The following is a 17,633-nucleotide window of genomic DNA, read 5'->3' as shown; positions in this document are numbered from 1 at the left end:
TCAAATCCAGCCCATGTATATGTTTAGTTTGCCATAGCAACAGCAAATTTCTTGTGCAAAAATGTATTTCCACTTTCACCTGAAATCGTGAAATCTAGCAACACTGAGTCTGCATTCCTTGAACAAGAAACAGCTGGAGCTGGGCAGTGGCTGCCCTTTTTGGGTAAGACACGTACTCACCAGTTCAGCACAGTCCCCACCTGGTTTGCTTCAATTCTAATGTCAGCATTATTGACCCAACTCCATTAACTGAAACAATCAGAATAAGCCTATTGAGGGTCTAGACCATTTCTTACACTGTGTATAGTGCCTCAGTGCCAGGCGCTGTGCCTGCACCCACAGCTGGGTAGGTAGGGGGATGGCAGAGTGAGATTGCATATGAGGATATACGGAAACTTTTACTTTTCAATTTGTAAGCTACTCTACAGCTTGAAATTTTTACCAGGGGCTGATATTATTTATATACTTAAAACATGAGTTGAAAATACTATAATCCAGCCATGTTGACATTAAAATATAAAGACAACAGTCAGACCTTCTCAGACATAAGTGAACTCATGGAATATAGCACCCATGAACCCCTTTTCATTTGTACAAAAATCGTGTTTGTTTTCTGTCAACTTGTTGCATTTTGTTTAAGAACCTTTGGAAGGATGGGTTAAGACCACTCGGTGGTGGTTTCCTATGTGAGCGCCTGGGCCGTGGGGCTGCAGACTGGTTTCAGAAACAGGTCAGACCATTCAGTCTCCAGTAAAGAGCTGCTGAAAAGTAATGGAGGGCACCTGCCTCCTTTCAGAACTATCTGCCACCTTGGAATGAGCACACTGAACTCCGGAGCTGCAGCAGCCCATTTATCCTGAGGTCTGTTTTTAGCACTGGCTGCTGTTCCTTCTCGATCTCTTCTGGGTCTCTGTAAAAGTTCATAGCTTCTATATCAGCCGGGGTAGGCTAGGTTATGCTGCAGTAACAAATAACGCCGAAGTTTTGGTGGCTTATAACAACAAAGGTCTATTTCTTGCTCATGCTGTATGTCTGGTGTTGGTCGGTGGAGGAGGTCTGCTGACTCGAGTCACTCAGAGACTAAGGCTGAGGAAAGAGGCTCCACCCCAATCTGAGCTTCCGTGATCACCATCCAATCATGGATGGATAGGGGGAGGAGGACTTGGTGAAACACACACTAGCTTTTATAACATCTGCCCAAAAGTAACACATGACAGTTCTGCTCATATTGTATTGAGCAGTCCATAGCCTTGCCTAACTTCAAAGGCGGCAGAAAAGGAAACTCTCTCTCCACGTGCCTGGAAGGAGAAGAACTAGAATATTTGTGAGCAATCCTAATGACAAGCGCAACTTCCTATGGGCCCCAGAGGAAGTTAATGTCACCATATAGAGGATTTTCTGGGCAAGCATCCACTACAAGACACCTGCTGAGTGAGGCCTTTTGTTGCCACATGGTATGGCAACATCCATGTAAAGCGGAGAGGAGTCTGATTTACATTGAACTATGGTGGGCAAGTGAACAGAAACGCCTCAGCCCTGGGATCAGTAATCACAAAAAGCAAGGCTCCCAAACAGCTGCCTCGATTTGATAGGTGAAGATCCCAGAAGTAAGATGCTCAGCAATGGGTGTGCCCACAGAACACTTTAGGTGCCCAGAGAACACTTCAGTAGAGCTCATTTGCTAGTGTTCCTGGAAGATCTTGAACCTTCTCAAATTTATCACGTAGATAATATCACATTTCTTTCTGCGGATGTACCCTTCCATTTGGGAGCAGGGTCAATGCTCTAAGTGGGTTCCTGCAGCAAGGGCTCTGGACATTGTAAAAGTTTCCCTTTTTAAGATAGTAAACTGTATGTTTTTTTTACCACAATTAAAACTTAAAATTTATTTTTTTAAACTTTCCCTTAAGTTACTGTGGGAACTAGGGACAATGCAAAATGGACTTCTCTCTAGGTAGAATGGAAAGGGCATGATCCTTTCTTGTAAAAGCTATTTGAGGATAAAATATAGCTAAGAGATGAGTCAAAACAAAAAAAGATTGTTGGTTACCATTGAAAATGTTTAAATATCAATCTAAGACTAAACAATTAAGGAAATCAGTGTTGCAGAATAGAATATACTATAGATGTTATAAATACTAGTAAACTAAAAATAGTGTTATAACAAATCTGGATGGAGGGGAAGAGAGTGAGAGAAATATTAGGAATTAATTGGGAGTGGCTCATGTGGCAGGAAGTTAACTAGTCATGTCTACCTTTAAAACATGTGATTAATAAATAATAGTGAGTCCATCCTTCATGTTTTTCAAAATCTCTTTTTCTTAACCTTAGAGGAATCTTATAGAAAATAATATCACTTTTCATTTATCTGAAGTTCAACGATTCTTTCAGTTTCACTTACATTTCTTTTTCTGTTAACTTCAAATAAAGTTAAATGTAATGTTTTTGTTTTAAAATAGAACATACAGTATGAATAGATTGTTATAAATTTTTTCCATTTCTTTACCTATGAGATGTATAGAATGATATTCACCAAATGTTGATACAGTAATAGCTATTTCTGGGTGGTGAAATAGGGTGGTTGGTTTCTTTGTTCTTTTCTGGTTTGCTTGAATTTTTGTAATGAACAAGTATCATTTTAACAAAAATGATAGAGTCATTAGTCGTTTAAATGTATATTTTTAAGAATGCAATTGCAGACTTGATAGACATTTTTCCAAAGAAGATATACAAATGGTCAATAAGTACATGAAAAGATGCTCAACATCATTAGTTATTACGGAAATGCAAATAAACCACAATGAGATATCACTTCACACCCCCAAGGATGGCTATTATTTAAAAACAAACAGGGCCGGCCCGTGGCTTAGCGGTTAAGGGTGTGTGCTCTGCTGCTGGTGGCCCGGGTTCGGATCCCCGGCTGTACTGACGCACCGCTTCTCCGGCCATGCTGAGGCCGTGTCCCTCATACAGCAACTAGAAGGCTGTGCAACTATGACATACAACTATCTACTGGGGCTTTGGGGGAAAAGAATAAATAAATAAATAAAAATTTAAATAAAAAGTTTAAAAAAATAAAAAAATAAATAAAAATAAAAACAAACAGGGCCAGCCCTGTGGCTTAGCGGTTAAGTGCGTGCGCTCCGATGCTGGCAGCCCCGGTTCAGATCACGGGCGCGCACCAACGCACTGCTTCTCCGGCCATGCTGCTGCCGCGTCCCACATACAGCAACTAGAAGGATGTGTAGCTATGACATACAACTATCTACTGGGCTTTGGGGGGAAACAAATAAATAAATAAAATCTTTAAAAACAAACAAACAGAAAATAACAAGTGTTAGCGAGGGTGTGGAGAAATTGGAATCCTTGTGTATTGCTGATGGGAACGTGAAATAGTGCAACCACTGTGGAACACAGTATAGCAGGTCCTCAAAAAATTAAACAGTAAATTAATGTGTAATTAATTAATCAAACAGAATTAAACATAGAATTACCATATGATCTAGCAGTCACACTTCTGTGTATGTACCCAAAAGAACTAAAAGCAGGGACTGGAACAGATGTTTGTTCACCCATGTTCATAGTAGCATTATTCACAATAGCTAAAAGGTAGACACAAACTAATTGTTCATGGATGGATGAAGGGATAAATAAAATGTAGGTACATACAATGAGATATTATTCAACCTTAAAAAGAAGTGAAATTCTGATACATGTTACAATGTGGATGAACCTTGAAAACAGTTTGCTAAGTGAAACAAGCCAGATACAAAAGGACAAATATGGTATGATTTCACTGATATGAGGTACCTAGAGTAGTCAAATTCGTAGAGACAGAAAGTGGAATGGTGGTTACCAGGGCCTGGGGGAGGGAAATGGGGAGTTATTGTTTAATGGGGACAGAGTTTCAGTTTGGGAAGATGAAAAAGTTCTGGAGAGAGATGGTGCTGATGGTTGCACAACAATGTGAGTGTACTTAATGACAATGAACTACACAGTTAAAAATGATTAAAGTGGTAAATTTTGAGCCAGCCCCAGTGGTCTAGTGGTTAAGTTCAGCACGCTCCGCTTCAGTGGCCCAGGTTCGGTTCCTGGGGACGGACCTATACCACCTGTCTGTCAATGGCCATGCTGTGGTGGCAGCTCACATATATAAAGAGGAAGACTGGCAGCAGATGTTAGCTCAGGGCGAATCTTCCTCAGCAAAAAAAAAACATAAATTTTATGTTATGTATATTTTACCACAATAAACAACAACAAACCACTGTACTGTAATAAGAGGGAAAAGAGAATGTAATTGCAACAAGTTTTCTAGTTTAGAATGGGTATAGAAGATACGGGTTTAAATTATGCAGTGAACTCAGAGTATTACCTGGAAATGTCACTAACTGCCCCAAGTAACTCAAAGGAGGTTTCAGAAGCACTTAACTGTTTCTCCAAATTGTTTTTTTAGTTATGTGAAGAGATGCAATCTCCAACTGCCCTGAACGAGTCCAAACCCCATTGCAAGAATGGCGCCTGCACAGATGGGCTGAGAAGTGCCCAAGAGATTACCTTTGCTTCATTTTAATGTTAGGATCTCCACCCCAGGAGGAGCTTAGGCCTTATTACCATAACATGCGATGCATGTATGTGGAAGCTTGTTTTCCAACTGACCCTGCAGGAGCGAGTACTCACCTCTCCCTTTTGAATATTCATTCGCCATCCAAAATAAAAGGCCCCTGCTTTCCTTTGCTTGGGGAGCCACAGCTTTGGAAGGGATTTATTTGCAGCAAATAAATTTTACTTTGTGTGACAACTACTTCTGGTGAAGGCTTTGATTTCAACTCACCAAGAAGCGGACCCACTTTGGTTCAGCAACAGAAACTTTTCAAACTTATATTCCAGTCACTTTCCACTTTCTTGTAAAAATAGAATAAATAGATATAATTGTGGTTTTAAAAAAAAACTAGTATGGAATGATTTTGAACAACATTGTTAAGTGAAAAAAGCAAGGTGCAGAGAGCAATGTGTGTAGTTTGCTACTGTTTGTTTTAAAAAGGCAAAAGACCAAGCGTACATATTTGATCACATATACCTAAAATATCCTTGAAAGTATTCAGAAGAAAAAAGTAGCCATGGTTGCCTCCAGGGAGGGTAAATGGGTGGCTGGAGAACGGAGGTGGGAGGAAACCCTTTCACTGAACAGATACCTTTTTGGCCCTTTTGAACATTGAATCAGACAAATGAATTACCTGTCCCAAAATGACTGCATTACCTTGTAAAGAATCACACATGATTATAAAGAATCAAATGATGTTAAATGCTTTCTGGAAAATTCTGATATGTACATCTGGTTGGTTGAGGACCACTACCATTAGACTGAATATATGGGTATTAAGCACCCTTGTATGCCAAGTCCCATGCTAGGCAGCTATGATGCAAAATTTCTGGCCTAATCCAGAATGAGGAGGGAACCTCAGGCCTCTGTCTACCTAGAGATGGGGGTTTGGGATTTATTCTCCCCATGATCTAGGATCTGAAAGACTGTGGCCTCCTGCACCATACTGCATCCTTCCAAAGCTCCGTGGAGAGCCCTGAACCCCCATGTAATACCTCCGCCAGCTGCTTCTGGGCTCCCTGCCTCCATCTCCTTTCTGAAATGGGCCCAGCTTCCCCATCCCTCTAGGGCCAGGGGAGCCTCTAAACTTTAGCCAGTCCTTTGCAGATACTAGGAACCCTTGAGGGCTTAGATTTGCTGGTGCCCAAAGCTCTCTCTTCCATTAGAATGGCCTGAATCCCACTGGCTTGGTTAAACAGGGGTCAGAGGTCAGCTGCTTCCCAAGCCTGATTCTATCCTCCCTCCCTCTGTCCTTTCCTCCCTCCCTCCTTCCTTCCCTCCCTTCCTCCCTTCCTTTGCTTTTGCTTTTTCATATTTATGGTTATCTTTCTCCATCTGAAATGTTTATTTCTCTTGTTATTGTCTTTTCTAGCAATTAGAATACAGTCAATACACAACAGCTTTAGATTTTGTATATTCTTTCAACTTTCAGTGTATGATTTTTAGCTTCAATTCACTTTGATTTTTAACTATTATGGAAAAGTTCAAACACATATAAAAGTAGAACAGTATAATGAATCCCAATATCCATGTAACTGTTACCCACTTCAACATTTATCAATATATGACTAACCCAGTTTCACCTATACCCCCAATCCTCCTCCTTCTCCTGCCCCGTTGTATTATTTTAAAGCAAATCCCAGACATCATAACATTTTGCTTATAATAATATTCTTCAGGATATACTTCTAAGACATAATCTTTTTTTTGTTTTGTTTTGCTGAGGAGGATTAGCCCTGAGCTAACATCTGTTGCCAATCTTCCTCCACTTTATATGTGGGTCATCACCACACCATGGCTGATGAGTGGTGTAGGTCTGTGCCCAGGATCCAAACCTGCAAACCCGGGCTGCAGAAGTGGAACACGCTGAACTTAATCACTATGCCACGGGGCTGGCCCCAATCTTTTTTTTTTTCTCTTTAGCGTAACTACAGATGTTTGTCACCTCTAAATAAATGATGATAATTCCTTAATATCATCTAATACACAGTCCATGTTCAAATCTCCTGGATTATCTCATAAATGTCTCTTTACAGTTGGTTTACGGAAATCAGAACCCAAACCAGGTCCACATATTGCATTTGGTTGTTGAAGTAGGCAGCTTCTGATATGGCTCCAAATGATCCCTGCCTCCTGATATTCCCCTCCCCTTGATGTAGGCCAAACTTAGTGACTTGCTTCTATGATGAATGGAATCAGCAAAAGTGATGGGATGTCACTTCAGAGATAGGGCCATAAAAGACTGTGACTTCCACCTTCTTAGCACTCTCTCTGGCTCTTCTCAGGTTCTTTGATAAGCAAGATGTCATGTTGTGAACTGCCCCACGGAGAGGTCCACATGGCGAGGAACTGAGAGCAGCCTCCAGCTAACCACCAGGGAAAGACTCAGGCCCTCAGACCAACTGCCTTCGAGGAACTGAATCCTGCCAAGCCCATGGGAGTGAACTTGGAAGCAGATACTCCTGCCCATGAGATGACTGCAGCCCAGACCTTGATTGCTGTCTTGTGAGAGCCTCTCAGCCCAGATTCTTGGCCATTGAAAGTGAAATAATAAATGTTATTTTAAACCTCTAGGGTTTGGGGTAACTTGTTACACAGCAATAGATAATTAATCCTGTGGTTATGTCTCCTGAATCTCTTTAATCTACCACAATTCCCCTGCCTCTTGTGTTTTTTTCTTGCCGGGCCTGGTTCTGTATAGAAGACAGAGTTGCGTGTATTATTCCGTGTCCCTTAAAGTGGGACCCAGAATCCCCTGGGAGTTGGGGTGAGGGTGGCCCGTATACTAAAAGTGCAGATGCCTGGGCGCCTTGGGACCTATTGAATCTGAGTGGGGAGCATCCCAGAGGATTCTTTAGTCCGCTGAAGTCTGGAATCAGATAGACTTGGTTTGAAGACATGGCTTTACCACTAGCTGTGGGGCACTGTGTGACCTCCCCTCTCTGAACCTCAGTTTCTCATCTGTAAGATATGATTCTCATAGTATTTACTTCATAGGATGTTGTACCTAGCAGCTCCGTTTCTCACTTTCTTGAGTCTTAGATTTGCTCTCTTCTGTGAGAGAGAAAGGGAATGGGTTGCAGGTAGAGTGGGGAATTGGGCCTAGGCACAGATCCTCACACACTCAGTGTTACTGGTAAGCCCAGACACACTCAAGTCCTTGCACAGGAGAGCCAACTGGGTTTTTCAGTTTGCCAAACAAAAGTTTCTTTCTTTTTTTTTGTTTTTACAAATATTTTATTAGTATTAATATTATTCCAATTACTGCAGTTTTAGTTCTTTTTGTTTAAATATTTTTAAGGTAGCATCACTTGGACACAGGAAACTAGTGTGCATTGTTCTATTAATAAAAGGAGTGGTTGTTCTCTGATTTGATTGTTTGAATTGTGTGACAAAAGTTTCTTCTGCATGCTAATTTTCACATAGGTAAAACAACTTAAACTATATTTATGGGAAAATCAGCTCAATTGAATATGAAATGTTGAAGATGTAAGAAATTCTATGGAGTCTGAAATGTTAAAGACCCTTTTGTTACCGTGTTTCGAATTGTCCAGATTCTGTCTGCAAATTGCTACTGAGTCTATGTAATTCAATTGCTCTTCATTTTTATGCCGTGTATTTCACACAGTCCTTGTTTTAGTTATCTATTGTTTCCCAAATTTAGTGGCTTAAAGAACAATAATCATTTACAATCTCTCATGGTTTCTGTGGATCAAGAATTGAGTCAGGGCACAGCAGGGATGGCTTGTGTCTGCTCCGCCATGTTTGGGGTCTCAGCTCAAAGACTTGAAAGCTGGCGACTAGAATCATCTGAAGATTCATTCACTCACATGTGTGGCTATTGATGCTGGCCATTGGCTGAAGGCCTAGCCTGGGGCTGTCAACCAGAACACCTACACATGGCCTCTTATGTGGCCTGAGTGTCCTTATAACATGGGACCTGGGTTTTAAGGGCAAGTGTACAGAGAGACTTCTTGTGACCTAGCCTCAGAAGTCACACAACATCACTTCTGCCCCATTCTGGTTGTTACTAGCGAGTCACTAGAACCAGCCCACATTCAAGGGCAGGAGAATTCGGGCTCCTCCTTTTGAGGGGAGGCATGTCAAACAATTTGTGGACGTATTTTAAAATCATCATGATACTAATGAAAATATCAGTGTAAGCATAACTGTTCTGTATTGTGGGGGAGTGCACATCAGTAATCATGAGCAATATTTGGGTGCACTTATGGTAAAAAGAAAATAGAGATCTACTTAACTTTATCAACCTTTTACTTTTTGCTTTATGGGTCTCGTATTTTGTGACTTGTTTTAGAAGGCTTTCCCTTAGCCCAAGCTTTTATTTCATTTTAATTGTTTCTTCCTGTTTTATTGAGATGTAATTCACATATAACACCATATAACAATGTGTAAGTTGAAGGTGTACAGCATAATGACTTGACACACATATATATTGCAAAATGATTACCACAATAAGTTTAGTTAACATCCATCACCTCATTACAGAGAAAAAAAATTTTTCCTGTGATGATAACCTTTAGGATTTACTCTCTTAGCACCTTTCAAATATACCATATAGCAGTGTTAACTATAGTCATCATGCTGTATGTTACATCCTCAGTAGTTATTTATCTTGAAACTGGAAGTGTGTACCTTTTGACCACCCTCACACAATTCCCCCACTCCCCACCCCCCACCTCTGGCAACCACAAATCTGATCTCTTTTTCTATGAGTTTGTTTTTTTGAAAATCCATATATAAGTGAGATCATAGAGTATTTGTCTTTCTCTGTCTGTCTTATTTCACTTTGCATAATGCCCTCAAGATCCACCCATGTTGTTGCAAATGGCAAGATTTCCCTTTTTATGGCTGAATAGTATTCCATTGTGTGTATATACCACATTTTCATTATCCATTCATCAGTCATGGACGCTTAGGTTGTTTCCATGTCTTAGCTATTGTAAATAATGCTGCAAGCCCAAGCTTTTAAAGTATTATTCTACTTTTTTGCTTAATAATTTCAGAGGTCTCTTTCACATTTAAATTTTTAATCTGTCATTTATTTTTTTTTTAATAGTGTTAGAAAGGACCTGCCTTAGGTCAGGTTCCTGAGAAATAGCCCAAGATGGGAGTTCTTGACCAAGTGACTGGAGAAGTGTTCTCAGAAGAAGGAGAATGAGGTCGTCAGGAGAGGGCAGTGAGGAAAAGCTGAGCAAGAATGTGCTCTCGGCTGGTGACTGGCTTTGGTGGGATCCTAGAGAAAGCTCTGGAGCCCAGATTGTACCACCAAGTTAGTCTCACCTGGAGGTAAGGGATCTGCCTTTTATACATCTGTGCCAGTCTGTCACTGGCCAGGGGTGCTGGGCAGTTCTCAGAGGTGGGGGTAGCAGGGGGCTGGATGCACTGTTGGTGAAGGGATCTGGGTAGGGCACCAATAGTGTGCACTATAGCTCAGCTTTGCACTGCTCAGATCTCCTTGCTTTTCCCATGAGCTGACTCCATCTGGGTACAGCTTCTCCAGGATTCTAATTGGTTACAATTTCTGGGTAAACTTAGTAGAGGAGAATTAGTTCTAGATCCTTAACTGATATTTTTCCTCTGCCACCCACCCTTCCCTTCTACTCTTGGCCTCAGCTAGTGTTTCTACTGCTCTCAATAGCTTGCCTGGTGGGTTGACCCTGGTCCTCATCGCCAAACGGTGGAGTCCCTAGTTACCATGCGCTATCAGGCCAAGGATATAGTACTTGCCCATTTACAAATAAAACTCAGCATGGGTATCTGGAGATGTCCCAGTGGATCATCTGAGTGCTAAACATATTCCTGCCTGCCCCCGTTATGTAGCAGCAGTCCTACCTCCTGGTGATGATCAGGGTCTGTTACCCCTGCCAGTATGGCAGGTCCTTTCTTTGCCTGCTGGTCTGTTGGCACGAGGAGACCAAAGTGATCGGGCAGCAGGTGTAGCTCAAATGTCATTGAGTCTCTTGCCACGTCCCCTGGTGGAAATGTCCCTCCCCACTCTGGGAATTAGGATTTTTAGACACATAGGGCCCAAAGCTGGGAGCTGGAAGCACAGTTTGTCCCCAAGGAGGTCAGTGGGAGTGATGGTAAGTGGGGCCCCTCCTGCTTCTCTTCCTTGGTTCTCAGACTCACGTACCTCTGTTCTGGAGCACAGCACCATAGAATAGCCATTGGTTTAAGGTGTATACCTCCTCCTGAAGGATGATGCTGTATCCTCTCCAGGCTGGCATCTCAGCCGTGCCTTCCAGAGGCTATTCCATCACCCTAAGAGGCCAGCAGCTTCTGGAGCGTGCGGCACATGGTAATGTGTCTTCCATCTACCTTTGTTGTGAAGTGGGTCCCTTGGTCCAAGGGAGGGGGAGGCAGGTGTGAGTCATTGGCAGCCGGCGCTCACACCAGTTGAGGGTAGGTGCGCTGTCAGTAAAGGAAATCTGAGAGGGACACCAGCCGCACGCCTTACAGGATCTAAGTTCAACTTTTCCAGGCAGTTTTCCAGCTACCCCGATCCCTTTTATTTTAATGGTTTATCCTTACCTCCCTCATTTGAAATGTCATTTTTATCACATCCTAAATTCCTGTGTATACATGGGTCTATTCCCGGTCTTTCTATTCTGTTCCATTGACCTACTTGTCCAGTTCTGCATCTCTATCATACAATGTTTAATTTAGTATGGTTTTAGGGTTGTTTTGTTATTTGGTAGGGTCTACTCATCTGATTGGACCCTGCGCATGTGTCACTTCTTTGGGAAGTTCAGGTTACAGGGTGGGAGTTCAGTATGTAACGGCTGACTGGAGAACAGCCTGCTGGCTCAAACTCCACTTACTCCCACTGTTAAAACTGACCCCCCGACCCCGCATCAGACTCTGCTCCTGGTGCAGGCTCATTACACCTCTTCCTCTGGCCTTCCTCATCAAGTCTGGGGCTGCTCGGGAAGCAGAGGCGAAGCTTGGCTGGATTCTAGAGGTTGCCACGGGCTGGGTTGGGACTGGTTAGGACAAATGGACAGAGCACTGCTGGATCTGTGTCTCCCACTCAGTCATCGTGGTGTCTGACCATGTGTCCCCAGCATGGTGGTGGTGCAGCTATTGGAACAGCAGAGGAGCTACATCTGAGGATGGCAGGGAACAGCTCAGACATTGGAGCCAGTCCTTAGTTCAAGGTCCCTATAATTCATTCTCTTTGTGATCTTGGCTAGTCACCGAACCTCTCTGAACTTCATCTGTAAAAGTGGGGATAATAACCATAAAACCTACTTCCCAGGGTTGTTAAAAGGATTAAATGAGATGATGTCTATGTGTAAAGTGACTGGTAACATAATAGAGACTAAAAAATGTGATTCTTTTCCTTCCCCTGCCTCTAATCTGAGAAATTGGGATGACGGCTCCTTGTCAGATAACCCTGAAGGGAAACCAGCGTGATAAGAGCTGTGGACAGGGCTTGTAGACTGGAAAGTGTCAAGCCCCAGAGACTAGAGATTGTGATAACAGTAAAGAGCCTTGGCTCTGGGGCCTGAGTTCAAATCCTAGCACTGCTCCCTTCTATCTGTGTGACCCTGAACTAATCACTTAACCTCCCTGTGTCTCAATTTCCTCATCTGTAAAATGGGGAAACAGTACTACCCACCCCATGGGGTTCTGTAAAGGACACATGAGTCAGTATACAGAACCAGCTTAGAACTATGCCAGGCCCCTAGTAAGTACTCAAGAAATGTGAGTTGTGATGCTGATGACAATGATGATGATGAAGGTTGAGCTGCAAGGCTATGCGCTCCAGGAGCGCAGGGACCTTCTTGGTCTTGTTTACCACCATCCCAGTCTCTGGAATGGTGCTGTAAAGGTTCATGGAATCAATGAATGGAGTGGGCTGTGTCCCTCACCCTGATGATCCCTGCGTTGGGGGCCTCTCTTCCATGCACCCTCACTGCCTCTTAGGCCTGCCACCCCATCAAGACAAGATGCTGAGATCAGGCGCTCTTCTCAGCAGACTAGACTCCTTGGCTTGGCTTTGCAGAGCCCCCAGTTGGAACCATTATGCTCCTGCCTTCCTTCATCCAGCACTCACTGAGGTGTCTCCTTCGTGCGTGGCCTGGTGCTGGGGATGCGGAGATGACAAGTCCCTGCCTCCTGTCTGGTGGGGGAGAGAAACTAGGAGACTGAGAATTACAATGCAGGGTGACCAGTAAATGGACAAGGGGGAGCATGGGGGGCTGTGGGAGCCCAGAGGAGCCCCCTAACCCAACTAGGGGCAGAAGAGACAGGGAAAGCTTCCCAGAGGAGGAAAAACCTGAGTGGAAGGTTAAAATATGAGAAGGATTGTGTCAGGTGGAGGAGGATCAGGAGAGCCTTCTATGCAGGGAGAATGACAGGACAAAGGCTTGGTGTTGAGCAAGCCTTAGAAGTAAGTTGTGTGGGGCCGGCCCCCTGGCTTAGCGGTTAAGTGCGCGCACTCCGCTGCTGGTGGCCCGGGTTCGGATCCCGGGCGCGCACCGACGCACCGTTTCTCCGGCCGTGCTGAGGTTGCATCCCACATACAGCAACTAGAAGGATGTGCAACTATGATGTACAACTGTCTACTGGGGCTTTGGGGGAAAAAATAAATAAAAAAATTTTAAAAAAATGATTAAAAAAAAAGAAGTAGGTTGTGTGGCTGAGGTAGAAGGTGGGGAAAAGCGAGAAGTGAGGCGCAAGGCTATGCAGGGACTGGGGGATTGGAGGCCTTGAAGGCCAGGCTACAGAGTTGGGACTTTATGCCAAGGGCACTGGGGAGTCAAGGAAAGGTATAGGGATGGTGGGAGGGGGCATGGCGACCCTTGTTCTTCCCTGTCCTGTCGTATCTCACCAACCACCAGTCTCTCCTGTCCTGTCATATCTCACCAACCACCAGTCTCTCCTGTCCTGTCATATCTCACCAACCACCAGTCTCTCTGCTCTCTCTACTGGCTTCGTATGTTCCTGAAACCCCAAGCATGCTTCCACCTCAGGGCCTTTGTATTTACCTTTGCCTGGAGAGGTAGGGGTGAAGATTTGCAGTCAGGGATGGAAATGGGGTTGGGCTTAATATTGGGGTCAGAGTAAGGGTCTGGTTTGGAGTTCATGTTTATTTGTTCTGAATGGGCCTCATTGTGTGACCTGCTGGATGACATTAGGGTCATGCTTGAGTGTCCTGGGGGATGGATAGGACAGACCTCTTGGGAGCATATGTATGGCTGATGGGGATTGGGCTCCAAGCACGGGGTCATGGGGCACTGAGGCTTTTGCCTTTGGTTAGAGGCATTATGTACCATTGGAGCAACCCTTCAGGGCCCTGGGAGGGGCTTCATAGCAGGGGTCAAGGCACTTGATGGGTGGAGTCAGCGAGAGCCTGGGAGGTGGGAATTATTATCCTGGTTTCCAGATGAGGAAACAAACAGGCTCAGAGAGGTTAAGTAACTTGCCCAAGCTAGCGATGGAAAAGGCAGGATTCGCACCCAAGTCTGCTGACTCCTAAGTTGCTGGGATTCCCCAGGCAACAGCTTCTGATGAGACCAAAAGAGAGATGGAGACAAGTGGGCTGCAAGGTGGGGCAGGACAGGGTGGCAGAGCTGATGACCTGTGCCAAGACAGATGCCTTGGACAAATGGAGCTGGGCCTGGGATGGGGTCCAATTCCTCCAGCTGTGAGGGACACCTGGGGGTCCAGAGAGAGAGAAAGGGAAGCCCCCAAGAGAAGCAGGAGGTGGTGGGGTTGGGTGAGGGTGAGCCTGCCCTCTCGGGTGAGGCCCTGCCCCACGTACACGATTCACCTGTGAATAGCACCAGATCGAGTGTCTGCCTCCCTCTTCTCCTCCTCCCCTCCTGCCCTCCGCCTCCTTCTCCTCCTCCTCCTTCTTCACTACCTGGCCTGGTCCACGCCTCAGTGCATCCACTCAATGGGCCTGGTCTAATCCCCTGACATCTCTGCCTGCCCAGCACAGGCCCTGCTTGGCAGCCCCAGCAGCCCCTGGTCTTGGAGACCCAATTTAGGACCCCCACCTCAGGACCAATCTTTCCCTCGACCTCCTCCCTCCTTCAGCTCACAGTTCAGATCGAGGACACTCCAGATCCAGTCCTAAACTGGGGGGCAGGAGTCTAGGATCTGTCCTGGCCTTGCTGTGTGACTCTAGGTAAGTAGTAGCCCTTCTCTGGGCCTCAGGCTCCTCATCTAAGTCTCCTTGACCCATACCTAATCACATCAACCTGTTCTGGCTTCTTCTCAGCTCCTTGTCACTTCAGGGAATTTCGTCTTTTATCAGTTTACATATTTGTTTTGGTCTCCTGCACCAGACTGTGTGCCCCGTGAGGCAGGGACCTGGCCTGCCTTATTACTCACCCTGGTGCCGGCACACAGTAGGGGCCCCATCGATATCCGCTGAGTGAATGTATACGTGGGTGAATGAATGAACAGATGAGATCCTGCCCCAGCAGGAGGGATGTAGGCCTTCTCCCTCCACCCCAGCCCCAAACAGGGGAGGAGGGTAGAGCAGTATTCCAGCTCCCAACTGGATGGAAGCAGGGTGGGGGCCTGACTAACTGCTCTCTGACTCAGCGGGTGGGCAGGGGCTGAGAATTGAACAGTGCTCCCTTATGGAGAGACTGGGAAAGCTATGGAGAGGGACCAGAACCCAGTGCCGGTGTCCCCTTCCTCCCTTTCTGCCACAAGGCTTCTCCAGACGGGGAGGGCCTTAGGTGTGTGTCTGTGTGTTCATGTGTGCTGTGCCTGGGCAGAGGGCAGCCATCGGCCTGAGATCTCCCGGGATAGCAGAGACTGAGACGTGGCTAGATCTCAGGCCTCCTGACCCCCAGCTGCACGTGGGTCTGTGTGCACACATGTGGCGATGGTGTGGGTACACCCCCAGGATGTACGTGTCTGTTCTGTGCATGCGCTTCTGGCAGGGCCCCTGGGTGTGGCCTTCTGTTCATGTCTCCGTGTGCGTCTGTGTGGACCCATCTGTGTGGACACAAGTGCACTGGTTTGTCTGCCTCTCCCTGTGTAAGGTGTGTAGGCCTGGCAGGGTGTGGGTGATACAACACGTGTGTAGGCATGTCCACTAGAGCTCAGCTCCACGAGGGCAGGGCTGTTTGTCTGCCTTGTTCCCGCTCTGTCCCAGCACCTGGAACGGGGACCAGTGCACAGTAGGTGTCAATACATATGTGAATGAATGAACATATGAAAGTGCGTGCATATGTCTGGTGTATGCCCACGTGCCAAAGCGTGTGTAGACGTGATCATGCTCCTGTGTCTAAGAGTGCACCTGGGTGCGAGTGATGTTGCTCACATGCCACCCTCCTGTCCCTTTTCCAAACGCCTCGGGAGCCAGGGCCCAATGCCTAGGTCCCCGTGGGGCGGGGCAGGGGGCCGCCTCCTCAAGGGAAACTGGATCCCAGGACGTGCAGAGCTGCAGGGAGCAGGGCGGCCCCTTTGTCCCCCGATAATCCCCTCCCTGCCGTTGCCCCCTCCCTCCCAGCAACCAGGGTTTAAGGTCGAGTTTGGGGGCTGTAGGAGACTAGGGTGTCACCTCGGTGTCCCCTTCCCTACCTGTTCCCTGCCTCAGGGGGCTTCTGCACCTGCCCTCACCCCCCCGGCGGGGGACTCCCTCCCTCCCTCCTGGGCGGCCCCAGGGCTCAGCCCCAGGTATAAAGCCACCTGAGGGGCGGGAGGACAGGTGCCCCACAACAACCCAGAGACTGCAGAGAGGAAGTTGCTGAGGAGAGAGCATGAGCTGTCTGCTGGGTGAGTGAGGGGGACGGGGTGCCAGGCCTGGAGACCAGGAGTTGGGGGTTGCTGCCAGGACCCTCTGACCCCTCTGACTCATGTGCCGGGCTATCTGTATCTGCTGGCAACCTCCAAATTCTTACACTCAGACGGCTTCATTCATCATTCACTCATTCATTCATTCAGTCAAGAAATATTTATTGAATGCCTATTATGTACTTGGTAGTATTCTAAGCATTTCAGGACACAGCAGTGAACAAACAGACAAAAATCTATGACATCATGGAGATTTCATTCTGCAGACAATACATGTGATAAATAAGTAAATTATAATGCCAGTGTGCTAGAGGATGAGTACAACGATCCAAGTTTGTTGAATGAATGAATGAATGAATGAATGAATGAAAGGGCCTTCACCTTCACTCTTCCCTTCAGTTCTGAACTTCTGGGAACTCAGGAATGTAGAAAAGGGAACAAAGGAGGCCTTCCTGGTTTGCCTTTCAAACCTTAGGTGACTCCCCTCCTCTCGGAGCCTCACACTGTTGGTGGAACATAAGCTGGGCCTAATCTTTGAGAGGACAATTTGGCAGTATTTACTCAAATTTAAATGAGCATACCCTCCAATCCAGATAGTCCCACTTTCAGCAGTGCCCAAAGATCCTGGGCTAAGGATGTTCATGGCAGCACTCATTCATTCAACAAATATTTATGCAGCTCTGTGCTAGGTGCTGGGGAACTAGCAGTGAACGAGCCAGGTGAGGTTTCCTCTTTCCCAGAGCCAACATTCTAGTCAGGGAGACAGCAACAAGCAAGTGGACAAATAAATAAGGTAGCTGCAAATAGCCAAAGTCTCTGAAGACTATAAGTCAGGGAGGGGAGGGGTTTTGATTTGTGGTCAGGACAGCTTACCTGAGTTGAGGTCTGAAGAACAAGGAGGAGGCAGCCTTGGGAGGGCTTGGGGGGTGGTCCTGGCAGGGCCCAGGAGGGGCAAAGGCCTGAAAGGGGAAAGACTGCAGAAGAGAAGGGAGGCCAGTGCCGAGGGGCCAGGCCTTGCAGGCCACACTGAGGACTTTGGCTTTCACTCTGTGTGAGGGGGGAGCCACGGAAGGGTTTGAGCAGAGGAGGGATCTAGTTGGACTTAGGGGGTTGCCAGTGTGGGGTGGGAGGGCTGGAAGCAGAGACCAGAGGGGAGGCTACTGCGATAGTCCAAGGAGAGGTGCTGGTGGCTGGGACTCAGGTGGTAGCAGCGGAAGGAGGTGAGAAGTGGTTAGATTCTGGATACATC

Source organism: Ceratotherium simum, chromosome 26 (assembly GCF_057802395.1).
Source record: "Ceratotherium simum simum isolate JZ-2026a chromosome 26, ASM5780239v1, whole genome shotgun sequence".
Classification (NCBI taxonomy): domain Eukaryota; kingdom Metazoa; phylum Chordata; class Mammalia; order Perissodactyla; family Rhinocerotidae; genus Ceratotherium; species Ceratotherium simum.
Note: the sequence above shows the minus strand (reverse complement) of the source record.